Source organism: Taeniopygia guttata, chromosome 30 (assembly GCF_048771995.1).
Source record: "Taeniopygia guttata chromosome 30, bTaeGut7.mat, whole genome shotgun sequence".
NCBI lineage: Eukaryota > Metazoa > Chordata > Aves > Passeriformes > Estrildidae > Taeniopygia > Taeniopygia guttata.
The window spans coordinates 7,601,814-7,629,362 of record NC_133055.1 but is presented as its reverse complement, the minus strand read 5'-3'; the positions used below and the strand labels follow the sequence as shown (position 1 = coordinate 7,629,362).

Below are 27,549 nucleotides of genomic sequence, written 5' to 3'. Positions count from 1 at the left end.
GCTCTGGGGGAGGAAGGACAAGGAGAGGCTCTTCCTCTTCCTCGCAGCCTCCCAGGGGCTGGGAATGGGAAATCCTGGTTTGGGGAAAAAAAGGGATGAGCATGTTGAGTTTAAAGCTCCCTCTGTCCCAGTCCATCTCTACAAGTCCCTGGCCACCTGGGCTCCATAAAAACCTCCCAAACACCGAGATCCAGCCCTGAAAAAGCCTCCCAGGAGTTCCCTGTCCCTGCTTCCTCCTCTTTGCTGTTCGGGGCTCCCCCCTGTCCCAGCTGCTGGGGTCACACTTGGATTGGGGGTCCCCCTTCTCCTCGCTGCCCGCCCTCCCCAGGCTGCGGGAGTCCCAGCAATCCCAAAAGCTCCCCCCTCTTGGCTCTCCCCATTAAGGGGTGCCGGGGCTGTTTGGGCTCCCGGGCTCCCTTCTCCCCTTCTTCTCTGCTCTGGGCTGCCGGAGCTCCAAGGAGTCCCCCCAAGGGGCCTTTTCTGCTCAGCTTCGCAGTTCTTCCTTCTCCAAACATCCCCCCAAAAAACCCAACCCAGGCACCCCCCAGGAGACCTGGCCCGAGCTCCCCCTCCCCGCTCACCTGCGGGATGGGGGGCGATGTTCCATCAGGTGGAGGCTGCGAATTCAGGCAGGGCTGACCGCGCACTTCTCTCTGCTCTGCTCGATCCGCCTTTCAACCTCCTCTTCCTCTTCCTGCCGCCCCTCCTCTTCCATCCCCCCTCCTCCTCCTCCTCCTCCCTAAGCCCACCTCCCGCTCCTCCTCCATCCCTGCCCTTCTCTCCCTGCCCTTTTCCTTCCCCCTCCTCCTGCTCTCTAACCCCACCGCCTTCTGCTTCCTCATCCCTCATCTTCCATCGCTCCTCCTCCTCCTCCTGTGTCCTGTCCCCTCCTGCCTGTCCTCCTTTATCCCTTCCCTTCCATCCCCCATCCTCCTCCTCCTCCTCCTCTTCGTTATCCCCAACTCCTTCTCCTCTTCCATCCCTCCCCTTCCATCCCCCCTCCTCCTCCTCCTCCCCATCCCCACCTCCCGCTCCTCCTTCATCCCTGCCCTTCCCTCCCTCCTCCTCCTCCCCCAGCAGCAGCGACACCCTCGGTTCCCGTTCCCGCAGCCCCGGCAGCCCGCGGCAGGAGTGGGGATGGAGCCGGGACAGGTCGGGATGGGCAGCGCGGGGCTCTCGGCTGCTCCCAGCCGCTGTTCCAGGGGGGAACCCGGCCCGGGCCAAAGGAGAGGCAAACTGGGGAAACTGGGGGCTGCACATCCAAACTGGGGCTGCCTGGGGACCCTGCCTGGGCACTGCCGGCCCTTGGGGCTCCTCTCAGAAGATCAGGAGGGGGGAACGCAGAGAGGGCTCGGGGATGCCAGGAGTGGCAGCACTGGGAAGGACTGGTTTGTACTGGGATTGTACTGGAATCATACTGGGAGCAGCTGGGCCCATGCCAGGGCAGACTGCAGTCACCCTGCGGGAGACTGGGATCGTACTGGGATCATACTGACACAGAGTAGGAGCCTACGGGGGCCAACTGAGACCATGCTGGGGGCAAATGGGATATACTGGGAGTGACTGGGAGCATGATGAGAGTGACTGGGAGCAGCTGTGAGCAACTGAGATCATGCTAGGAACAACTGGGAGGAACTGGGAGTCACTGGGTGCCTGCTGGGGATGACTGGAAACGACTGGGCTTATACTGGGATCATGCTGGAGGTGACTGGGATCATACTGGCAGTGAGTGCCACGACACTGAGGCTGACTGGGAGCGGTTGTGAGCAAATGGGATCGCGCTGGAAGGAACTGGGAGTGAGTGGGAATATGCTGGAAGGAACGGGGGGACACTGTGAGAGACTGGGAGGGACAGTGAGGGTGAAAGGGGCAACTGGAACCATGTGGAGCACAACTGGTTCATATTGGCACTGACTGGGAGCACAGTGGCGTCATCTCTGGATCATACTGGGAGGGACTGGACTAATACTGGGAGTGTCTGAGAGTGACTGGGAACACACCATGCACAGCATCCCTGTACTGGGGGTGACTGGGAGCAACTTGGAGCACTCTGGGAGCAAATGGCATCATTCTGGGATTGACTGGGTTGATGTAGCTGGAGGCAACTGGGACCATACTGCGAGTGATTGGAAGTTACTGGGATTATACTGGGACCATACTGGGAGTGCTGGCATCTGACAAGGATCATACTGGAGGTTACTGGGCTCATACTGGTGATGAAAGGAAGCAACTGGGATCCCACTTTGGGCTACTGGGAGCAACTGAGAAAAACTGGGATCATGCTGCAAGCAAACTGGAGGAATTGGGAATGACTGGATGCAGGCTGGAGACAACTGGGACATACTGGGCATGACTGAGATCATACTGGGATAACAAGCACCTTACTGGGATCACTGGAAGTGTCTGGGAATGACCACAGAGATGCTGAAGGCAACTGGGATTTACTGGGGATGTCTATAACCTTACTGGGGTGACTGGGAACACACTGGGAACAACGGGGACCATGCTGGGGAGAACTGAGAGCGAGTGGAAGTGAGTGGGTCTACACCGGGGACAACTGGGCATGACTGGGACCATGCTGGGAGCAACTGGGATCATATGGGGAGTGATGGGGTTGATACAAGGGACAACTGGGGGCAACTGGGATCACACTGGGGAGAACAGGAAGCAACTGAAAGCATGCTGGGGGCAACTGGGATCCTACTGGATCTTACTTGGAGCAACTGGGATCAGGCTGGAAGCAATTGAGGACAACTGGAGTGACTGGGAACATGGTGGGAGCAACTGGGATACACTGGGAGAGACTGAAACCACAGTGGGGGTAAATGGGAACAACTGGAACCACAGTGGATGATAATGGGAGCAGCTGTGTCCATGCTGGATTCATACTGGGATCCTACTGGAACTGGCTGGCATCATACTGGGAATGACTGGAAGTGTGCTGGCTGTGACTGGAACCATGTGCTGGAGGTGACTGGGAGCAACTGGGCCCACACTGGGAGTGACAGGGAGTCATTCTGGGCAGGGCTGGAATCATACTGGGAGTGACTGGAACCATACTGGGGGGGACTGGGTGCAGCTGGGACCATCCTGGGAGCCACTGGGATTCCAGCAGGTGTGAATGGATCCTGGCTGGGGGTCACTGGGAGCTACTGGGCCCATGTTGGGAGGAAAATCTGGACACATTGGAAGCAACTGGGACCAACTGGAAGGTACTGGAACCATGCTGAGGGGACTGAGACCACAAATGGGGAAACTGGGTTCATACTGGGAGCGACTGGGACCACACTTTGGGCAACTGCCAGAAACTGGGATCATGCTGGAGGCAACTGGGAGTAACTGGGAAAGACTGGGATCATTCTGAGGTCATCAAAACCTTACTGGGCCAACTGGAATATACTGGGAGTGTCTGTGACCATACTGGGGGGACTGGAACCACACTGGGAACAGCTGGGACCATGCTGGGGACAGCTGAGAGTGAGTGGGACCATGCTGAGTGGGACTGGGACTATTCTAGGGACACCTGGGATCATACTGGGAGGAACTGGGAACAACTGCAACTATTCTGGCAGCAACTGGGATCATACTGGGATCACAGTGGGAGCAGCCGGGTCCATGCTGGGTGAGACTGGGAAGAGCCAGGTCCATGGAGGGTGACAGGAATCATACTGGGATTGACTGGGAGTGGCTGTGAACAACTGGAATCATGCTGAAAGTAACTGGGAGGAAGTGGGAGGGACTGGGAGCATGCTGGGAGTGACTGGGATATACTGGGAGAGACTGGGAGTCATAGGGATCATACTGGTGGTTACTGGGGTCATGTTGGCATTGACAGGGAGCAACTGGGATCACACTGGGGGGCACTGGCATCATACTGGGAGTGACTGGGATCATACTGGGATTACAGTGGGTGCCAAGGGACCCTGACTGGGGGTTACTGGGAGCTGCCAGGCCCATGCTGGGAGCCAAATGCACACACACTGAGAGCAACTGGGAGCAACTGGGAATGACAGGAGTCATGCAGGTGACAACTGGGATGTACTGGCATTGACTGGGATAAAACTGGGGGCAGCTGAATCATGCTGAGGTAACTGGGAGTGCCTGGCAAAGACTCTGGGAATGTTCCAGGCAACTGGGATGTACTGGGAGTACCTAAGAACATGCAGGTGGTGACTGGGACCACACTGGGAGCCACTGGGAATGTGCTGGGGGCAACTGGGACCATGCTGGGGGCAAGTGTGAGTGACTGGGGCCCTGCTGGGGCAGACTGGGATCATACTGGACTCATATTGGGATCATACTGGCAGTGACTGGGACTATACTAGGAGCAACTGGGAGAAGTGGGAACACACCGGAGAAAAGTGGGAGCAACTGGGACTTGCTGAGGGCAAATAGCGTCATAATGGGGAATGACTGAGAGTGACTGGGCTCATACTGGGAGAAACAGGGATCCTGCAGGGAGTGAGGGGAAGTGACCAGGGTGATACTGGGACTGACTGGGCTCATCCTGGGAGTGCCCAGGAAACTGGAAGCACACAGGGGTAGGAACTGGGCACCTGCTGGGAGCAGCCCCTGGCGGCCCCGGTACCCCCGAACCCCTTTCCCGGCCATGCCGCCCCTCCAGCCCCAGCACCCCCATTGCCGGGTGCCGGCACTGCCAGGGGTCCCCCCTCTCGGGGTCCCCGCTGGGGCTCCTGGGGCTCTCCTCTCTCTGCGCTCCCGCCCAGGGAAGCCGCGGCTCTCCCGGGGCTCCCCAAATCCGGGGTCCCCCCGCCGCTCCCGCCGCTCCCGCGCGGTCCCCACGCGGCCCCGGCAGAGCTCGGAGGGCCCGGCCGGGAAGCCCAACCCGCACCGCGGGGGGACCCGCATCCCCCCGGCCCCGCCGGGGCTCTGCCGCCACCCGCACCGGGACCCCCCAAAAACACCTCCCGGGGACCCCCGATGTCCCCCCGAGGGCAGCTGCGGCTCGGCCTTGGAGCCCCGCCAGCTCCAAACATCCCCCCAAAAACCCCAAACCCAGGGAGCCCCGGGATATTTGGGGCCAGCTCCCCCTGCCCGGGCACCTGCGGGATGGGGGCGACGCTCCCGGGGTGCTGCGAGTTCAGGCGGAGCCGGAGCCCCGCGGTTCATCCTCCCCGCTCCTCCTGCTGCTCCCGCCGCCGCTCCGCCTCTTCCTCCCTCCTCCTCCTCCTCCCCGCAGCCGCGGGAGGGGCGGGGATGGAGCCGGGACAGGTCGGAACGCAGAGAGGGGTGGGGGGATGCCAGGAGTGACTGGGCTGTACTGGGATCATACTGGGAGCAGCTCCTGGGTGACTGATCCTACTGGGATCATACTGGGATCATACTGGGAGTGAGGAGGAGCAGCGCGGTGGCTCCAGCGCTGGGGCTGGGGGCGCTCCTGGCGGGCGAGGGGGAAGTGGGACCCCGGCACCGGGACCCTGAATCGCCATTGCCGGCACCGGGACCCCCCCTGCTCCCCTTATCCTGCACAGGGACCCCCCTGAATCCCCCATTTCCGGACATCAGGGCCCTCTGCTCCCCTTTTCCCTGCTCCCAGCCTCTAGATTTCCCGTGTGCCTGATCCTGGAACGCCTTGGAACACCTTGGACCCCCATTGCTGCCTTTCCCAGCCCCCAGCCCCACCTTTGTGCAAAGCCAGAGACCCTCTGAACTCCCCCTTCCCAAACACCCCGGGTGTCCCCACCCTGGTACCCCTTTTTGGGAAACCCTGGACTCCCCTTTCCTGGGCTCAAGGATGCCTGAGACCCCCCCTGCACCCCCATTCCTGAGAACCAAGACAGCCTTTTACCCCTTTGCCCGGCACTGAGACCCTCCTGCACCCCCTTATCCGGCACCAACTCAACATGTTCCCATCCCACACCTCTCCCAACCCCCAGCCCCACCCTTTTCCCTGACCTGGGACCCCTGGGCCCCCATTCCTGCCTTTCCCAGCCCCCAGCCCCTTCTTTCCTCATGTTCAGGAGCCCTGGCACACCCTTTCCTGGGCACAGGATTCCCTGGACACCCCATCCCAGCTCTCCCAGTCCCTGCACCCCCTTTGCTTGGCTCTCAGCCCCTGAACCTCCTTCCCAGCTCTGCCTGCTCTTCATGTCCCCCTTTGCCTTGGCCTGTGGACCCCCTGGAACCCCAAACTCTCAGCCCCCTCAGCTCCCCCAAATCTCCGTGTCCCCCCAGTTCTCCACTCCCTGCAGTTCCTGGAAGTGGTGCTGTCAGAGCCCGGCCCAGGGGTCCCCCAGTCCTTGATTGTGGGGGACGTGGACGGGACCCTCTGCGAGCGCTGCGGCAGCGAGCGGGGCCGGATGGAGGCACAGACACCGGGGATGGGGGCGGGAGCTGAGCTGGGATATTGGGATAGCCAGAGCTGGGATATTGGGATAGCCAGAGCCGGGACATTGGGACAGCCAGAACTGGGATATTGGGATAGCCAGAGCTGGGATATTGGGATAGCCAGAACTGGGATATTGGGATAGCCAGAACTGGGATATTGGGATAGCCAGAGCTGGGATTTTGGGACAGCCAGACCCTGCTCAAGGACAGGAACCGGCCTGTGGCTGACAGTGACCTGGAGACGGGGCCGGTACAACCAGAGCAGGGGCAGTGGGGGGAGCCGGGGCTGGGCTGGGATCTGTGGGAATGGAGGACTCTGAGGGGCTGGGATGGGATCTCTGGGGATGGGAGGGATCTGTGGGGCTGGGATGGGAATCCAGGGAGCTCCAAGGGGCTCCCTGGGGCTGGGACACGACTCCATGGGTCTGTTCTCTCCTCGTTCCCAGGTCTCCACACAGTGCAGGGGGTTTCCAGCTGTGACCTCCTGTCCAATGGAGCATCCATGGATCCCACCAGTACGGCTACGAGGGCTGGGATTTCATCTCCTTCCTGCTGGGATCCAGGAGCTTTGCAGTGTCCAACAGTGCCGTCTGGATATCCCAGAGGTGCTGGGAATCCAGAGGGGTCATGGTGGAGCAGATGAAGCATTACCTGGGATACACCTGTGTGGAAAGGCCCCCAAAATACATCAGATATGGTCGGGAGGCTCTGGAGCACAAAGGTGGGTGTGGGAAGGGAAGGGCAATTCCTATGGGAACAGGGGATTCAGGAATGGGGGACTTGGGAATGCAGGAATTGCCATGGAATTTCCATGGCCAGATCTCACTCTCATCCCAGTCAGGTGAGAATTTCATGGATGGTTCTCCCCCCTAACCCACTGCCATGGGAATTCCATGGGGAAATGATTGGAATTGATAACCAATCCAATGAGAGCAGTGCAATGAGAAGTATTCCCTGCGGGGATTCCATGGGACATCGATCCCAGAGCAGTGCAATGAGAAGTAATCCCTGCTGGGATTCCATGGGACATTGATCCCAATCCTTTGCCCAGGCCGGTTCTGTCGTGCCCATGGCAGCACCAGGGGAGTGCCCTGTCCCTGCCCTGAGCCCAGCACGAGCCTTTCCTTGGGTGTTCCATGCCCTGCCTGGGGCAGGAGGGCACTGCTGGAGTGGCTTTGGTGGTCCCGGGCACCCGGCTGGGCTGCAGCCACTGCAGGGGCTCCTGGGGAATGTTCCAGAGCAGAGCTGAAAGCAAACAGCAGTTTCTGGAGGGGATTCTGCCCCTGGGCCTGTGCCGGGAGCCCAAGGGCAACAGCCCAAAGTGCTGGGGCTCAGTGTCCCTCGGCCAGGCCATGTTCCCTGGCTGTGCCCTGTCCCTCTGATATGCCCTGTCCATGTCAACTGTCCCCTGTCCCTGTCCCTGTCCCTGTCCCCTGTCCCTGTCCCCTGTCCCTCAGCTGTCCCCTGTCCCTCGGCTTTGTGATGCCAGGGGTGGCAGCAGGACCCGGGGCAGCCCTGGGGGAGAACAACCCTGAGCCCCAGCTGGGCCAGTTCCCCCAGTTCCCCCCAGGCCATTCTCAGCATGGGCCCTGTGGCTCCCAGTCACCCCCAGTATGGTCCCACTCACTTCCAGTTACACTCAGTGTGATCCCAGTATCATCCCGGTCACTCCCTGTGTGATCCCAGCATGTTCCCAGGTGTTCCCATTCACCCCTATAATAGTTCCAGGCACTCCCAGTATGGTTCCAGTCCTTCCCAGTATGATCCCAGTATGAACCCAGTCACTCTCATTACAGTACCATTTGATCCCAGTAAGGTCCCAGTCACTCCAAGTCACCCAGTATGATTCCAGTCACTCCCAGTATGATTCCAGTCACTCCCAGATAGTCCCAGTATTACTGCAGTAACTTCCTTTATGGTTCCTCTGTGATCCCAGTCACTCCTGGTTAATGCAGCCTGGGGTCCCAGGGGTCCATCTGACCCCTGGGCTGCCGCTGCCATGGGTGTCCCGGATAGCGCTGCGCTGTCAGGCTCAGCCTGTCTGGGTCCCTCGGCTCAGCTCCCAGCCACAGGCAACTTAGCGAGCACCTCTGGAGTGATTTCAGCTCTGTGAGTTCAGTTCTCAGTGATTTTGCTCTGTGCTCACAAGTGCCTCTGGCAGACACACAGGGATAGAGAGAGGAAAAGGCTGTATGCGGTTCCACAGCGATGTCCTTTATTGCCAGCTCCTCTGAAGGGATGCAGTGTCAGTTCTGCCAAACTGGATAGAAATGGGTGTTTATATGGGGTACTGGGGTGTGTTGGAAATTGTCCAGTTGCCAGGTTTGAGAAGAATACGACCAATAGCCTTATTACAGAGAGATAAGAAGGGTCTGAATGCAGAAGAGGGGCTTCTTTGGTCCAGTCACCGTGACTTAGGCATTTCTTATCTTAGGTGAGTGACCGCCAGGGAGGCCTTGCAGGTCCTCTGACTGGTACAACTCCACTTTCTGTATTTAGGAAAAAGGCGTGCCCTATAGTTCTTTTAAAACAGAGGACAAGGCATGAGAACATAGCTAACACAATGACAATTACAATGAAAATCCACAAAATTCCCTTAACCAAAGATGTACCCTATCCCATTAATCCCCTCTGACCGAAAAGGTCATTGACCCAGTCTGGCTTGTTTTCTTCTTTTAAGTCCTTCACAAGTTTCTTCAGTTTCTGGATGTTTGTGTGGACGGATTCCGAGCGTGAAGGGAGATTGATGCAACGCATCCCTTCAAAGTCTTGGCAGCCATGTCCGTGGGCTAGCAGTAGGAAGTCAATCACTGCTCGATTTTGAAGTGATGCATGTCTCATGGTTTCTTCTTCCTTTAAAAGATCACTTAGAGTGGCACGGGTAGTGTTGGCTTGCTTACTGAGCCAGCACCCTAAGTGAGTTATTTCACCAAGGGCTTTAGCTGCTGCTACCCAGGGTTTTGGTTTGTTCCATTGTATAATTTTGGATTGGAATTTTCATCAAATTCCGTGTAGGATCTTTTGTAGTGTTTTAATTTGCTTTCTTTTTTTCCAATTATATAACAAGGTGATATTTGGAGTAAGGGTAGAAAGTTTTCCAAGGCTACCGGAACCTCCCTGGAGCCGTGAGGAGACCCCAGCCCATAGTCGGTTACCACAGATGAGAAATGTTCCCTTGGGTAATACTTTGGGGTGGAGAGAGGATGCAGAGATCACCTGAGCGGTGTAATTGCACCAATCCAGATAGTTATAGGCTTTATTAATGGGTGATCTGTCTTTTCTGTATGTGTTTTTTGTCTAGTCAATTGTTCTTTGGATGTCGAAAGTAAAATTTGACACAGTATGTTGCCTTGAACGACCCCAGCAGGTCCAATTCTTGGGGTTCCTCTTGAGCATTGGGCAACATTTTTGTCCACTCGTCCCAAGTATCGTCCAGGTTGGGTCTCTCACCTGTGGTGTGGAGGAGCTCTGAATTATAGATGGAAGAATCCCTACCAAACATGTGGAAAGTGGGTTACCAATGCTTCCCATGGATAAGCATGTGTTATCCTTTTTTAATGTTTTTGCTAGGGTTACCCAAACACTGTGGCAGGCTGTGGGCTAATCCAGCCGAAGGCCGACGGTACGGTGAGGAGCATCCAGGCAGCAGTGAGGACAGCACCAACAGAGACAATTTTCATCTCTGGACAAGGATGGGGCTTCTGATAGGGAATATAAGCAAACTTTGTTATCCTTCTTTCCTTCCCCCTCCCCCCCCCTTTTTTTTTTTCTTTTTTTTTTTTCTATATGCTAAGGATGGGGTGTGGGTATAAGGTTAGGTGTTTTTGGTAAGTTAAGAAAGGAGAACAATGGGGTTTTTTGGGGTAAAAAAGAGGTAATAACATGTCAATCAGAGAACAATTTGTGTTCAGGCTGTGTCTAGCTTATGGCTTGACTAGCAGTCAATGACAGCAGAGTGTTGTTCCACTTTCTGTTTTGTCTGCTGTCGTGTGATGGAACAGTTTTTTCTTTGGTATGTGGACATTCAGCGACATCTTCGTCTCCAGGCAGAATCTGTCTGATTTTCAGGAGTTCTTGTATTTGACTCAGGGGAGTTCTTGTCACTGTTTGTGGGAGTCATGTTTGCAGTGCCCAGGTATGGTTTCATGTTTTTTCCTGGGTACCATCTTGGACCAGATGGTAGTAGAACACACGCATACCCTCTACTCCAAGTAATCAGCTGGAAAGGCCCAGAAATTTGATGTGTTTCTGGGTCCTTCACTAGCACTGATGGTTTCTCTGTGAGCTTTGCCTGGGTGGTGTTTGCAAAGTGGCAAAGTATTGGCGGGTCAGGCTCCGATGTTGTGGTTCTGGTGCCCACAGGTGAGGAATGGCAGCCCCAGGCTCAGAGCCAGTCAGAAAGCCAAGCAAGTGAGAGCAGAGGGAGGGCACCCTTCCAGTCTCTCTTGGGCATGGCCACAAAACAGCCCCTGCTGCTTCTTCCTCCGCCTGTGTTTGGGCTGTGCTGGTGGCAGAGGCAGCCAGGCTGTGCTCTGCCTTCCAGAGCCTGTTGGGAGCGGGCATGAAAAGCGCTGTGTGCACAGCAGAGAGGCCTGGAAGGTGCTGGCAAGAGCGTCCTGCGGGAGCAGGGCTTTGGGCTCTGGCTGGGAACAGCCTGGTCTTGGTGCCGTGGGCGCAGGCAGGAGTTGAGGCAGGTGAAGAGGCACTGAGCAGCTTGTGTTTGTAGAGGGCCTGGGGCTGCACGTCTGAGCCTCCACCTGGAAAGGCACTTGGGGGAATAGGAGCTAGAGCTGGAGTGCCTGTCCTGAAAGGACATGAAGTCCTTCAGCCTTGCCAGCGTTTCTTAAGGGTGTGTTGGTGTTGAGCAGAAAAGCCGCACATTTGGGGTAATGCCTTTGGAGGACAGGGGCTTGCTTCTCAAGGAAAGTGCTTCCCAGGGAGCTCCCAGTGAGGCAGGTGCAAGTGTCCCCCTTTGGCTCTCTGTACTCCTTTCAGTTCTTGAGGCCCGCTGCACTTGGCAGAGGGGCAGGGGAAGGGAGAAGGCTGTGAAGAGCAGGTTTGGCATCCACCTGGACCTGCAGAGACCAACCCAAGCACCTGCAGCAGCGTGTGTTACCCCTGCTTTGGACAGAGGGGTGAGCAGAACCATCTCTGTCGATCTGTGAGCCCCAAAGCTCTCAGTGGGAGCTGTGAATTAAAAGGCCTTTACACACTCACTTTTCACATCTTCCCTGTCTGCTGTGTTTCAGCTCTTGGCAAGATGCATTTGCCTCCTGCTTGCTGGGAGCTGCTGTGGCCCAGGGCCAGCACAGAGCTGGGCTGGGTGGGCCAGGCAGCGTGGTGGAGAGTCTTGGCTGATCTTGGTGTGTGCCTGGCCTCAGCAAAGGCTTGGAAGGTTTGCCTCCCAAATGTCCTGCTCACTGGCTCTCCCTGTGCATCTTGGAGAGCACAAGGGGGGCATTTCTGGCAGCTGGGCATCAGCAGGCCTTCCAATGGGGGCGTGTTCTGGAGCGAGCCCATCTGAGATACCCTGAGAGGAGCCCAGGGCTCCTTGCTCCTCTCTGCTGGCCCGTGAGCGTCTGTCTGCTCTCGGGATGGCCCTGGCTGTGTCACGGGTGCTGCGTGGGCACGAGACAGCCGCTCCTGTCCCGCTGGGTCCCAGCAGTGCCTGGCAGCCGTCCTGCATCCACGTCAGGATGCTGGCCAAGAGAGGCCCTGGAAGCTGAGGCAGCTGATTTGAAGCGTCTGCAGGTGCCAACAGGTCAAGGCCAACAGTGTTCCCTCAGGATACAGCATTGCTGAGGGGCTTCCCCAGAGCTTCCTGATGCCACCCACTCCTTGTGGCACCAGTTGCTTTCCTGTGGAAGGTTCTACCTTCCCCAAGAGCACAGAGGGAGCTGGAGAAAGAGCTTGCCAGGCTGCTCTCCATCCTTTACCAGCAGCCCTGGGTGAGCAGAGTAGTCCCAGCTGAGCGCAGATGTGCCAATGGAACAGCCGTGCACAGGAAGGCTCAGAGGGAAGGATGATCCAGGATCCATAGGCCTGGCAGCCTGAGCTTGCTCCAGGGGAAGGCCTTGGGGCAGATCCTCCTGAGTGCCATCCCACGGCACGTGCAGAGAACCAGGGGGTCTGCTGGAGGGTGGGAAAGCTCTGCAGAGGGATGGGGACAGCTGGGTGTCGAGAGTTTAGCTAAAGAATAGCTGCGCAGCAAGGGACACAAAAAAGTTAAGTTGATAAGAGTGTGAGAATATGTGACCTGTAGCATGAAAACTATGAGCTTGAGAAACAGATGTCTTCTAACAACCTTGAGAGACAGACATCTCCTAACAACCTTGAGTATACAGGTGTCTCGTTAAAAATGAAATATTGCTTAGTATGCAGAAAAGTAATCAAGTATAAAGAAGCAGTAACTGCAAGGCTTATCGCAAAGAGATATATGTGTTAATAGAAAGGTAACCAATCCTGAGCTTCGCTTTTGCAATATGTATGAACTAATTAGTGCTTGTATAAAGAAACTGTAATTGACTCCAATAAACTGAAAAACTTGTTGATCATGATAGCATGAGACTCGTTTTCCCGTGACAATCTCACCAACATCTGGCGCCCGAATGGACTGAAACCCCCCCCCCGGATCTGTGAGACGTTGCGTTGGGGTCGGGTCCCGCAGCTAGACGGACGGCGATTAAGCTCCACTACCTGGAGCCGCGCCCTGAGTGACCACAGCGGTGAGCTCAGCCGATACGTGCTGCCGAAGCCTAGAGGGGCTGCAACAGCGCTGACGTGAGTAATGGATAGGCAAGCAGCATATAACCCTTTCACCTCCTTTCTCAGACGGAGGCAATTTAAAGGGCTTGATTTGGATAGGGATCTCCAGGCTTCCGTTCAGCTTCTCTTTCATATTCTCTCAAAAATAGCTGAAAAGGTTAAAGAAGCCGATTTGGAACAGTTGGTTCTGTGGGCAAGAAACAAAAGCAAGCTGCAAATGCCTTCGCTAATTTTTAGTAAAGTCGAACATCAAGAGCTGGGGCAGCTGCTTTGGGACGCAGTGATAGAGGGCAAATAGTGCTGGAGCTTAGAAACAAGATACAAAGGCAAGAAAAAGTTACAGAAAGCCCTTCCTCATCCCTTGTGGAACGGGTTGGCAGAACTAAGGCAACGGACTGTGGCGGAGAGCAGCAGGGTGCGGCGGTAAGCACCGGCCAGCCGCCCGGGCGGACCGCAGAGCGGGGCCAGGCAGAGCGGGGCCAGGCAGAGCGGGGCGGCCGGCACCGAGCCTGAGGCGGCCCCGGGGCGGAGCGGACTTCGGCCGAGAGACAGAAGGCTCCTTGTTGCTGAGCAACAGCGCGAGGAGGGAGATGGGCATTCCCGGGGGCTCGGCCGCGCTGGAGTCGGAGCAGGCGGGGCGCGGCCGCATCAGGGGCGTCTCCTCTCCCATCCCCACAGTGACGCAGCAAGGACGGGAGCGAGACGGCGCCGCCCCCTCATCTCCCCGCAGCACCCAGCAATGGCGGCGGAGACGCTGCACAGCCTGGTTGCCACGGTAACGACAACGCCGAGAGCAGCAGTGTCACCGATGGCGAGATGGCAACACTACAGCAAAAATTTCAACAGCATTTTTCCAATTCCTTGCAAAAGTCAGAAGACGTAATGAAAAAGTATAGCAGTACTGAGTGTTTTCCAAGATACCAAGAGGGATAGACATTATGCAAATCAATGTTATTTTAAATACGATATAGATGAAAATCACTGTAAAAGATAGAAATGTTAATAATGATTTAATTGCCAAAAATGTCTCTAAAAACAAAGATTTGAGAAAAGTCAGTCAGATGGAATGTTGGTATTAAGTTCACAATTTCTGTTTTTGAGTTTTTATAGATAATAATATAAGTAATTATGATTTTTGAGTTTTATAGATAATAAGATAAATTATAATTGTCAAGTTTTTGTAGGTAATGATAAGTAGTGATTGTTACTAATGTTATATGAATGCTTTAAAAAGATTGTCTTAAACTATTTTAAACATTTCTTGTTGATAAGTTGATCATATAATGTAAGTTGTCTGATTTTTGTGATAAGAATTATTATCAAGGTATTAAGGTATTGAGGTATTGTTATAGTATTTACAGTCAGTTTTCATATGTTTCATTGTCTTTTTAGGTGATTGATTGCAAGATGTGTTTTTTCAGGATCCTGTGTTTTTGATTTTTTAACTACTCATGTAATTTCTTTGTCTAATCTTCTATGCAGCTGCAATTCATCTTCTTTTAAAAATTTATTGTCCAAGTTTTAGTTCAAGATTTCAAACTTCAAATTTTTAGATCTCTAAAGAAAAAGTTTGTTGTATTTAGAGAATTTTTGTCCTGAAAGAAATTTTGGACAGGTTCAATTATTTGATGGTTTAATAAATTTTTAATAATAAGGTTTTCTACTTATAACAGTTATTTCTAAGACTTTCATTTTATAATGTGTTAATACATATCCTCCAATTAAGGTTTGAGCTCTGGCCAAGCTCTGGCTCTACGTGGATGGTGTGATTGACCCAAGTGTTTTCTGCATCAAAAAGTATTCAAGTTCTTTTGGCTTGACAATTTGATCCTATAGGGCAGCTGAGCCTCAAAGAGAGTTTTGGAGAGACATGATCCGGACATGTTTTATCCAAATCTCTGTTGTTTTAAGGTTTGTCAGCTGCTGCAGACTCTGAGATAACAATTTAATAGTGTAGCACTTAATAACTGTGATTTTATATGTAATATTGATTGTGTATTATCTGATTAATTTTTATTTGTTTTTAGTTTCTATACTATGTGCATTGTTTTGTTCTTAATGTTTTTTCATGTTTATAACAAAGATGTTGATATCTCCATTTCTTCATGCAAGTTTTAAGGAACAGAATTGAGAGAGGACCCTCCAGTCCCTGTGGGGGTGTTGGGTTTGTTTGTGTTTTAACAAGTGCAAAATCTGGATGAATTTCAGTAAAGAATGTAGAACTTATCAATTGCAAGAGGACACTGATCTCTCCACAAGTGGATCAGAAGATGCACAGCAAAAGTAGATTGTGCAAAGATTTGTGTTTCACCCACAAAAGATCGTAAGCTTTGAGTTTTTTTTTATTTTATTTTATAAGTGTGTTTTTAATAATGTTATAGAATTTTTTACTAAGTTTTAATAAGTTTTAGTAATGCCTGTGATTTTTCTGTTCATTTTGCCATTGTCTTTCAATGGCAAAAGAAAAAGAGGGAGTCTCGTTAGGTCCCATGGCAGAGTTCAAAACATGGACCCGAACTCAAATGAATTCAAATAGCACAAAGACATGAGTGCAAAAAATTTGAAGGAATGTGCTGTATGAATTTGAAAAATAGTTCCGAATCTATTCATAAGAAAATTCAGCGTTTGCAACAACATGTTCAAGTGTTACAGAGGGATGATACATTTTTTAAATTATCATTTAAATCATGAAAAATTACAAGTTAGCTTAAACACTTTTTGCAGCTTATGATAATAGAATTGTTAATTATAGTAATTTTAATGCTTGCATTGCCATGTGTATTTCAGTGCTTGCAAAAGACTTTAATGTCAATTATAGAACAAAAATAGAACACATCCTTGCTTGCTTATAGAAAAAACAGGGGAAATGTCGAGAGTTTAGCTAAAGAATAGCTGTGCAGCAAGGGACACGAAAAAGTTAAGTTGATGAGAGTGTGAGAATACGTGACTTGTAGCATGAAAACTATGACCTTGAGAAACAGATGTCTCCTAACAACCTTGAGAAACAGATATCTCCTAACAACCTTGAGCATACAGGTGTCTCGTTAAAAATGAAATATTGCTTAGTATGCAGAAAAGTAATCAAGTATAAAGAAACAGTAACTGCAAGGCTTATCACAAAGAGATATATGTGTTAATAGAAAAGTAACCAATCCTGAGCTTCGCTTTTGCAATATGTATGAACTAATTAGTGCTTGTATAAAGAAACTGTAATCGACTCCAATAAACTGAGACTTGTTGATCATGACAACATGAAACTTGTTTTCCCGCGACATTCTCACCAACAGGATGGGATGGGGCCAAGCTGGCTGCAGGCACCAGCCCTGTGGCCCAGCTCTGCCACTCACTCTTCTATGGTGGCTGGAACTGTTCCACCTCTTCAGGCTGCTTTGCTGGGGCAGCTCCAGGGCCTTCTTTCTCCTCCTTCTGCCAGGCCAGCTTGGGCACACTCGCAGGTCTGTGCTCTACATCACTGCCTGGATTCATGGCTACTTGCAGAAGGTGAAAAGGAAAAGGTCTGAGTCAGCAAGTGCTGCAGTCGTGCCTTGAGGGCACCTGCAAGAGTGAAGTCTGGGCAAGGCTACAGGACAGCAAGTCCTGCACTCTGGTCTTGGGGGCTCCAGCCACAAGGACAGGAGACTCCTGTCAAGGACAGTGCAAAGCAAATGCCACGGTCTGCCCTCGAGGGCAGCTGCAGAAGAGATGCCTTGGGAAGGCCAGAGGTCACCAAGTGCTCTGGTCTGGCCACGAGGTCACCTGTAGGAGTAATACCTCGGGAAAGCTCCGGGTCAGCAAGGAACATGTGCGCTGTGAGAGGGCTCCTCACAGCACCGCTCTCTCCATCCTGTCTTGTCACGTGCACAGAGCACTGTGGAGTGGCCTTGTCACTGCCAACGCCTGTGCCACAGCATGTCACAAAGGGCCCTTGGATACCCTGTCCCGTTCCATTCCACGGTGACCATGCTGCACCGTGTCACCAGGAACAGGGCTGGGATGTGCCCTGGTGCCTGGTACATCACCAGGAGCAGGGCTGGGATGTGCCCTGATGCCTGGGACATGACAAGGGGCAGTGCTGGCTGGGGTTTGTTTGGTGCCTGTGCAATCCCAAGGGCAGTGTCACAGCGGGGCAGCTCTCAGTGTCCCCAGCAGGTCACAGTGTCCAGTGCAGCCCGTGCCAGCGGTCACTGCGCACACGGGGCAGGCTGGGCTGGACAGGGGAAGGGGGAGAAACGCTGCCCCAGGACTGGGGTCTCCCCCTGCCTCTGGGGCCCAGACCCTGCTGGGAGCCCCTTGGGCAGGGCACAGGGCTGCTGCTGGGCCAGGGGGACAGGCCGTGCCCCCTGTCTCCTGCTGCTGGGCCAGGGGGACAGGCCGTGCCCCCTGTCCCCTGCTGCTGGGCCAGGGGGACAGGCTTTGCCCCCTGACAGCTGCCCAGGCCCCTCTGGTGCCTGTCCCACATCCCTGTGGCTCCTGTCCCCACCACTCCCCACCACCTTCACTCCCTCCATCAAAGCCCCACTCAACCCCTTCACGGTGACCTCTGGAAAGAAAGAAAGAATGAAGGAAAAGAAGTGTTGTCTGTTCACCTTGGCTGGATGTCAGGCACCCACCAAAGCTGCTCTCTCACTCCCCTCCAGAGATGGACAGGAGAGAGAAAACAGAATGAAGGCTTCATAGGTTGAGCTAAGGACTGGGACAGATCACTCAGCAAATGCCATCATGGGCAAAACATTTTCAAAATGGGAGATATTAATGGAATTTATTGCTATCTGGATCAGGGCAGGACAGCGAGAAGTAAAACAAAGCTTTAAAAACACCTTCTGCCCTTCCCTCCCTCCTTCCCAGCTCTACCTCCCCCCCAGTGGGTGCAGGGAGACAGGGAATGGGGGCTCTGGTCAGTTCATCCCCTGTTGTTTCTCCTGCTGCTCGGGGAGAGGAGTCGTTCCCTGCTGTGCCAGGGGTCCCTCCTGGAGACACTTCTCCATGAACTTCTCCACGGTGAGTTCATCCCATGGACAGCAGTTCTCCACAAACTGCTGCAGCGTGGCTCGCTCTTCCATGGGCTCACAGGTCCTAGCAGGGCCCTGCTCCAGCGTGGGCTCCTCTCCAGGGGTTTGCAGGTCCCTGCCAGCTCCCTGCTCCAGCACAGGTTTCTCACGGGGTCGCAGCCTCCGCTCAGGCATCCCCCTGCTCCAGCACGGGCTCCTGCAGGCGCTGCAGGTGCATCTCTGCCCTCCGTGCCCTCCATGGGCTGCAGGGCCCAGCTGCCTCACCAGGGACTGACCAGGGAATCTCAGGGCAATCAGCTCCAGCAGCTGGAGCAGCTCCTGCCCCTCCTGCCCTGCCCTGCCCTGCCCTGCCCTGCCCTGGGGGTGTGCAGAGCTGCTCCTCTCACATGTCCTCACCCTGCTCCTCCCTGCTCACAGTCACAACTCCAGGATCACCCATTTTCTTAAATCTCTTATCCCAAAGGCATTACCACCATTTCTAACTGGGCCAGCCTTGGTCAGCAGCCGGTCTGTCCTGGAGCCGGCTGGAATTGACTCTGTGGGACATGGAGGAGCAGCTGCTCTCACAGAAGGTGCTCCTAGAGCCCCTCTCTTACCAAAACCTGTCCATGCAAACCTGCTATAAGTATGGCAGGGTTTTCATTACCACTATTAATTCTTATTATTTCTATTATCTCCATTTTTTGCTATTAATGGTACAGTTGTTATTATTATTACTAGTATTTTTAGTCTTTTGGACTCTATATTAATAGTGGCTAGATTAGAACTGGAAACAAAGGTACTTCATTGCAAGTAGCAGTTAGAGTTTTGTCAGCCTCTTGCCCTGCCCTGTTCTGTGTCATTGCTGTGGGTGAAGCTGCTGCTGCCAGGCCTCCCTATTTCCCTGGTTTGGGAAATTCCATGGCATTGCTCACATGTCAAAAAGAGAGGGCTCATTCCACTCAAAGGCATGCCCTTAGCTCTTCTAGTCCCATTGTTGGAAGTTTGTTTTCTAACAGTGTTGACTTTCTCAGCTTCTGTTAATATTTGTGATTTTATAACAAAATGTTCTTGGATGTGATTGTGCAAGATTCTCTAATCAGCTTTCAGTTTGCTCTTGGATTCCTTAGCGGTGTGTGGGAGCTGAAGGCAGCATTTTGGGTGGAAGGCTTCGGTGGGAGCTCGGATTGCCTCAGCAGCAGCTGGTTTTGCCCATGTGAGCAGAGCTGGCAGAGATGCCGTGCGCTGAACATTCCGCCTCGCCGGGAGCCGCAGTGCCCGGCCGGAGGGAGCTGCGCCGGGCGCTGCGGGCTGTGCCGGGCCGGGCAGGGGCCGCAGCCCCGGCAGGGCCCGGCCATGGACACGGAGCCTTGGCCGGGCAGGGCTCGGGCCCTGCGGCGCCGGGCGGGCGGTGCCGCTCACGGCGGGACCCTGCGGGGCCGGGACAGCGAGAGAGCCCGGGCCGAGCATCAGCCCCGGGGCGGGCACGGCCCGGGAGGGGGCACAGCCCGGGGGTCCCGCAGAGCCCCCCTGCTCCAGAGCCCCCCTGCCACAGCGGGGCAGCTGCGGCACTGCGGGGCAGGGAGGAGCCGCAGGGGCGTTCCGAGCGCTCCTTCGGGGCAGCATTTTGTCCCGGGCCGGGGAATTCCCGCGGGCCGGGCGGGCCGGGGCCGTGCCGAGCGCCGCCGCCTTTCCCGGGAGCCGCCGGGCAGAGCTCTCCGCTCGGGGCTGTGAAAAACACCTTCACTCCCCTGTGAAAATTTAAAGAGTTTAATGCAGGACAAGAGGAGACAAGGGCCAGAGAGCAAAGGTTGTTAGGGCCGGGTGCATCTCGGCACTGAGCCGAGAGCACACGGTTATCTCCGGAGATACCCCTTGAATACCTTTCCCCTTACACCAGCCTGTTGCATATTCATAGTCCTTATGCATAGTAAACTTTTTTCCCAAGCTAGTTTACATATTCCAAGAACTGTTTAGCATGGCTCCGCCTCAGTTCCACCTTTTTAGGGCATGTGTATTCCTTGGTTGTGGTTTTGATCCTTTTCTATCATCATCTTCAGTTTTGGCCCCGGCCCACACTGCCTTCAGACGGTGAGTGCTGATGGTTGGCAGATCTGTGCAGGTGTCCTCATGCTCTGCTCACTGGATGTTATCCCATCCAAGCAGGCATTTTATCACAAGCATGCTTCTATCAGCTATGGCACTACTATGTTTGAGCTTAATGAATGAACAACAGAAATAAAAACTATATAACAAAGTTATTGTAACATCACACATATAAAATCCAATTGAATATTTGCAAAAAGCCAATATTATAATATGTATCTATAACAGAGCCAAGGGCCGGGTGCCCACTCGGTGGCTCTGAGACAGCAGATTTTATTCTTTCCTGTTCCCCTGACTCTACCACCATCATATATAGGAGTAGTGCCTGTGGGATTTTTTATTGCTTTCTTACAATTGTTTTCTCGCATGGTGACTGCCACAATCTTTGCTTTTAGTTTGGCTTTGGCCACAGACTTTCTGAGCCTCCTTTAATAAATCATCTAATAATCTGTCATGCCAATCTTCAATTTTTTCCATTATCTGGCCAAGCACAAAGTTAATCCTTTACAAAGCTTTTCTCACATCAGTCTCAGGATCCACTCTGGAACTCTGTCTCCTATTTCTCCCAAGTCTGTCCAACCACTCAGCCGGAGCCTCCCCCCTCCCCTGCTGTGCCCCAAAAGTCCCTCAGCACTTTGCCCTCGAGATGCTGCTCCCCCTATTTCCCCAACAATCAAATTACAATGCTCATTTATATGTTTTCTCCCCTCCTCATCATTTTGACCCCACTCAGGAGGTGCAGGTGGCATTTTGCCCTCCCCGGGGGGGCCCTGTGGATTTTCTTTACTCCAGGCTTTTATGCCTGCAATTCTGATCATTTCCCTTTCTTCTGGAGAAAATAGTATCTGTATTATCGATGGTATTTCTTCCCAAGTATAAATGTTCGAACTTAAAAATTAGTCTCATTCTTCAGCAGTGCTTATGGGATCCTCCAAAATCCCTTTGATTGATTTCCCACTCCTTTTGTTTTTCTCTTTTTCCCTCTTGCTCCCCTCCCTTTTCTTTACCTGTTTTCTTATTTTTCACGCGTTTTCTGTCCCGTTTTTCAAAATCTTATCTCCATGCCTGTGTTTCCCACTTTCTCTAATAACCTGAATACCACCTTCTTTCAACTACCCACGTAAAAAAATCCTTTTCCTCACAATACCATTTAATACAATACACCTCCCTCCAAGGAAATAAAGCTCAAAATAAACAATCTACATTACATATACTTCCATTCATCGATATTTACTCACCTTTATCTCTCACTCTCACACACATTCACACCCTCAAGCCTGTTCATTCATACTTCTCGACTTCACAATACTGTTACATATACTTTCGTTCACCCACACTCACTTTTATTTTTCACTCACTGTCACATCAACACAATCCACCTCCCTCCAAGGAGATAAAGTAAAGCTCAAAATAAACAATCTGCATTACATATCCTCCCATTCATCTACATTTACTCACTTTTATTTTTCACTAACTCTCACATACAACAAGAAGATACTTTTTACTTTCAAACAGTCTACATTACATATCTACACCCTGAGTGCTCTTGGAATGTTAATCCCTCAACCCAGCAGGTTTAATCCTGGATGTCTCTCATCGCAGCAGAATTTTAGGTGTTACCGGCCAGTCCCGGTGTTCTTGGATATCCCTCAGTCCAGCTGTGTTTTCCAGCCCCAGATCCCCTTGGGCATATCCTCAAGCCGGCAACCCTGGGTGCTCTTGGGATGCAAATCCCTCAGCCCAGCAGGTTTGAATCCTGGATGCTCTTGGGCACTCTTATCCCTCAATCCGGCACTCCACGGGGTTCCTCTTCTTCCTAAGATCCAGTCCCAGTTTCCGCGGGAGGGATTCTTTCTTTTTTATCACTCCCTTGGTCTCTTTACTGGCCGTTTTTCACATGAAAAAGACGAAAAGCAGCATGAGAGACTACAGCAATCACTTGGCAAGTCTGGGATACCCAGCAGCTTCTGTCACACACATTCATTCCCCCCTTATCCGCCCCATCCCAACAAATACTCACCTATCCTTTGTCCTTGGGTCTTGGTTCTTCATGTACACTTTAGTCTTGGGGCTAATTACTGTGGTTTTAGGGAATGCTTTCCCTTTTCTTTGTTTTATTGTCTCCTTTTGCCCATAGATCATAACCTGTGTCTGTGGTCACACACCAGGGGAACAGAGCGAGGCTGCCTAAATAGGGCAGGACCCGTCTTCCTCACCCTGACTCTCCCAAGGCCCTGGCAGAGAGGTGTTAAAAACCATCCTTTGCTACCATAATTGTGAAAACGCCAATCACTTGGCTGTTTAATTTTTGATAATAATAACATGGTTATTAAAATAGTAATACAATTTAGGAAATAAAAATTTAGAGTTAGGACAATTACAAGACAATAAAAAGCAAAGAATTAAGGATGTCCAGATGCTCTGGGGCACTTAAGCCACAACAAGCATACCTTGTGAACAAAGGAATCACCTCTAAAACTACAGTATTGCATATTCATATATCCTTCATGGTTATGCATACATTCTATTTAAAACAAGAAACTCTGTCTGTTATATGCCAACTATTTCCTTTAATCCCCATGGCGTCTTCGAGTCTGAGCAAGGCCTGAAGAAATTAGCTTCTTCTGACAAGAAAACCATAAATTCCTCTTCTTTGGAAGATTTGGGTGTTCTGTGATGGTTATGTCAAAGCGAGTATGTCATTCCTTAAAAGAAAACCCAGATACATAGTTTCTATTTTAACTACTAAAGCTTCAATTTAACTACACAACTACATTTACAGTACTATTAAAATGTTAATACAGCACTACTATTCAAACTAACATATGTGCATTTTTCACCTTGGGCGTCTGGTGGAGTATCCCCGGAAAGTGCCCATCTCTGCAGGGAGCCACGTGTTTTCAAATGTAAATTAGGTCTTTCTTTCTCTGTCATCTGTGGTTTCCAGTCTTTCCCGGCTGGGTCTTCAGGTCATTTAAAACTTTAAGAATCTTTTTCTACTAGCACAACTGACTTCATGTATATTTTACATAATCACGAATTATTCCACAATTTATATTATAATGGGGCTACACAGATCCCCCTGCAGGTCCGTGGGGATGCAGAGATCCCCCTGCAGCTCCATGGGGATGCAGAGATCCCCCTGCAGCCCCTGGAGGAGCCAGGCTGGAGCTCGGCGATGCCTGAGAGGAGGCTGTGACCCCGTGGGCAGAGGGGCCCCGCTGGAGCAGCCTGGCCTGGCAGGACCGAGCCCGTGGCACAGTGACCCACGCTGCAGCACTTGGAGGGGGCTGTGCCCCAGGGGATGGACTCGGCTCGGAGAAGTTCCTGGAGAAGTCTCGGCTGGGAGAGAGCGCAGGGTGCAGCAGGGAACGACTCCTGTCCCTGAGCAGAGGGAGAAGCCGCGGGGGATGAGCTGAGCACGGCCCCATTCCCTGTCTCCTGCCCTGCCGGGGGAGGAGGTGCAGCTGGGAGCAGGGAGGCGTGGGGAAAGCTGCATTTAAGGCTCTGCACTGACTTCTCCTCATCCTGCTCTGAGTCTTTGGAGTTTTCTGCCAGAAATCTCTCCCCTCCCCCGCTCACCCACAGGGCTTTGGGCAGGTTTCCCTTTTTGGGGGAAATCAAAGCCAAGCACCGATGCACTAATGAGGGGCAGGAGAAGGGAGGCTCCCGGGCTTCCCGCAGAGCCGGAGGCACGGAAGGCGCAGGGCCGGGAAAGCCGTGGCGGGAGGTGCGGAGAAGTTTGTTTGTGTGGGCAGCTCAATCCCGCCTCGGGCCCGGGCCCGTCCCGGGGCTGTTGCTCATCTCCGGCTTTGCCCTCACGCAGCGCGGGGGGCCCTGAGAGCGCGGGGCGAGTCTGGGCCGTGCGCAGAGCCCGCCCCCAGCTCGCTGCCATTGGCCGCTGGTGCCGTCAGTCGCGGTTGCGGCGCGCTGATTGGTGGGAGCGGGGCGCGGCACGGCCCCGGCGGCGGGCTGAGGGCGGCCGTGGGCGGGCAGCGGCGCCATTGGCGCCGGGAGCGTCTGTGCGGGCCCGGGAGCGGCGGCAGCGGCCGGAGCGCGGTGAGGCGGCGTCGGCGGAGCTCGGAGGCGGCCCCGGCGCAGGTGGGAGCCGCGCTGGGTTCTGCGGCGGCTTGGGGCTGGCTGCGGGCGGAGGGGGCGGCAGGGGGCTGCGGCGGGTCGGTGGTGCCGTGTCCGGCCCGTGCTGGCCCCGGGCTGAGGGCGCGGCGGGAGCGGCTGCCCGCGGTCTCCTTCCCGCCGGGGCCTGGGCAGGAGCCGCTGCCGGAGCAGCGCTGGCTCGGCCCGGCTGCTGTGGGTAGGACAGAGGGGGCTGCCCCGCGGCCGGGAGCGTGCGGGGAAATTCCCGTCGCCGGAGGTTTCTGTGGCCGGAGGAGAGCGAGGAGTCCTGTAAAAGTGACTTTCTTGCCGAGCAGGGGGAGAGGCCGTGGGGCATTTGCCGTGCGCTCTCTGCCATGGTTGTAGTCCGCAGCCTCCTTTTTATCCTCATTTCCCGGCCGCATCTCCCTCTGCCTTTGCCCACGGGCTGAGGTCCTTGGAAGGTTCAGACTTCCCGATGCGCCTGCTGCCGGTCCTCGTTAATATGCACCCTCCTTTTGTAACCAGCCGATATTCATGGCTCTGTTAAGCCTTTGTTCTCCTGGAAGTTCGGGAATTTAGCGGGACTTTGAGAAATTGTGTGGCTCAATTTGTGAAATTTATTGGAACTGATGGTTTTCCCCCTTTACTTCCTTATCTACAAGTGCCTGGCTCTCTCTCCAGGCAGATTCACTCCTTGACTCTGTTTTGTTCTTCCCGGGTCCTCTTTAGTTTTGGGATTATTCTCGGTGCCCTCATTCCCTGTCCTTTTGTAGCCGTTTGTGGATCAGGAGGCCTGGCTGCCACCTGCATCCCCTGGCTCAGCTGCTGGATGAGATGCACTGCCGAGGTGTGGAGCATGGTAAAAAGATGAGAGTTGCTGCAGCACAGAAGAGGAGAAGCAGCATTCGTTTAACCCCTGGTGTGCCGGGGAGCCACGAAAGTGTGTCCCATTCCCATCCTTTCCATGTTTGGACCAATACATAAGCTGTTCACCTATTTCCTTTGTTATCTTTCTCAGCACTTTTCCTTTGTCGTCTCTTTGCCAACAGCAGTTTGAATCATTTAGTTCTCCACAAACTCCTCCTTTTTCTGCTAACAGAAAATCTGGTCCCATCCCCTGGTGAAATGTTGTGTTCCTCTTTCAGTGGCTTGGTCAGCAGGAAGGTCAGGAGCTGGAGCTGTCTGGTTGGTTTTTTTCGAGGACAGTTTGTAATCTAATGATGCCATTGAAATGATAAATAGGTTCTCTGCTTCCTGATATGAATTGGTTTGGGTTCCCAGGGGCTGGTCCATGGTGTTGTAGGATTTGTTCTGGTCGCCCTTTATCTTTTCCCCATTTCTGGGTGCTCCCTGCAGCCGGGGCTGCATCAATTGACCGCATTTTTCTTATTACATCATCAAATACTTGAATTCCAACTAATTTCCCTGGACTTGTTTTAGCAAAAGCCCCAGTGCTCTGATACACCCTGTACAGCACAGACAGTGGCAGCAGATGTTGGAGTGGGGAGGGGGATGATCTCCCCCTTATTTTAGTGAAGTTTTCACAACATTCTCCATTTGCTGTTTCCCTTTGCAGCCTCAGCCATTTCTGTTTCAGAGTCAGATCCTCACCATGGGCTCTGCCTTCAGCCGTGCAGATTCCATCTGTGCAAGCAGGCAGAGCTTGGGGTGAGGGGCAGAGGGAATCAGCCAATTCCTGCCCCAGGCAAGAAGAGCCAGGTACATTGTCCCCACTCTGCCCGGCAGTGTTAATTTGCATTTCTAAAGCTCCTCCTGGGTTCCTGGAATGCACCTTCTCTTCCAGAGCAGCCTTCAGCAGCCTCACATGTGCCCCCCCCAACCTTCTGCTTTTTCTTTTTTTTTTTATTTCAAATCTTCTATTTATTTTCTTTCTCTTCAAATCTTCTATTTATGAGTTAAAGGGTCACCTTTAAATCTCTTCTAGCTTCACAAAATGTTGCCTAAAGGTGAACGTCGAAAAACTGAGACCAAAATTTTTCTATCTCTAAGAGACACACATAAACATACACAAAAAATTTCCAAGTCAATGAAACTTTTTCTACTTCGCCTCTAAGTAAAAACTCATTCTCTCATCCCTTACCCAAACCTAACTGGCAATACAGAAGTAGGAGTAATTTAAAAATAGTCTAATGCTCTAAACTTAGCACTGAAACTGCAGGAAAAAGAAAAACTCCAACAATATGTTTATTGTTAGAGTCAAGGCATTCCTTGGTTCTGGCCAGGATGTGCAACAGAAATCATTCCATCCCCACATAGCCCGGGTGTGCAGAGAAAATCGTTCCATGACACGTAAAGTATCAGTAAAATATATTGGAGTATATAATAAATAAAATACTATCGGAGTAAAAGCTCCGTGGCTTTTACTAAATTTTTCCCAAACTTGATAAAGTCAGAACCAGTCTAAATTCACTGGTTTAATGTTCCATAGTTTCAAGTTGTGCAGTTTTTAGTATTTGGTTTCCTCGTGGCCCCGGATTTCTTTGCTTCTGCTGTTAATGATGTGGGAAGTGCTGATTTCCTTCTCAGCCTTTTGCAGACCAGGTGTCTGCAGCCCTGGCAGTGTCTGGGGTAGGCGTTGGTTGCTGTTTGCTGCTGGGGTTGATGTTTTGCTGCTGGGTGTTATCTTTGTGGGTATCTTTTGGGCCATTCCCAGTGTGTTGAGGTGTTAAACTCATCTCCACTGAGTGGTGCAACATCCCTTAACAAAACCTTTAACATTTCTTTCCTCAGGGCCAAGGCAAAGCAAGCCTGAGTAGAGAAATGAAAGGTTAACAATGTTAAAGTCTATGAGCTGGTGTATTTTCCATCAATGCCATGGCAGGCAGGGCAGTGTGTGAGTGTAAGTGAGAGCCAGAGTGGAATTGTCCCGTGCTCTTGCCCAGCAGCTGTGGCAGGGCAGGCCCAGAGAGCGCTGAAGCTGCAGCAGTGGCAGCAAGGGCTGTCCCCGGTGGCTGGAGCTGCCAAAGGAGGGTGGCCAGGCCGAGGATTTCAGCAGAGGATGTGTGGGCCGATGTCCTGCTGGGATGTTGGCAACAGCAAAGTGCCAAGGCAGGCTCTGTGCCAGCCCAGCTTCCTGGGGGAGAGATTGCACCAGAGACAGGATTCTGGCCACAGACTGCTTTAAATGTGCATCCCTTATCTCCACCCTGCACTAGGTGGAGAATTCCCAGGGTAAGGAATTCCCGAGATCAATTCCAAGGGGAAATAATTGAATATCTGCCCTGGG

General features: G+C 52.8%; 1 pseudogene; it reads right to left on the bottom strand.

The window, feature by feature from the left end:
• LOC100230077 (uncharacterized) overlaps positions 1 to 27,549 on the bottom strand; it is a 674,623-nt pseudogene that overhangs the window by 331,908 nt on the left and 315,166 nt on the right.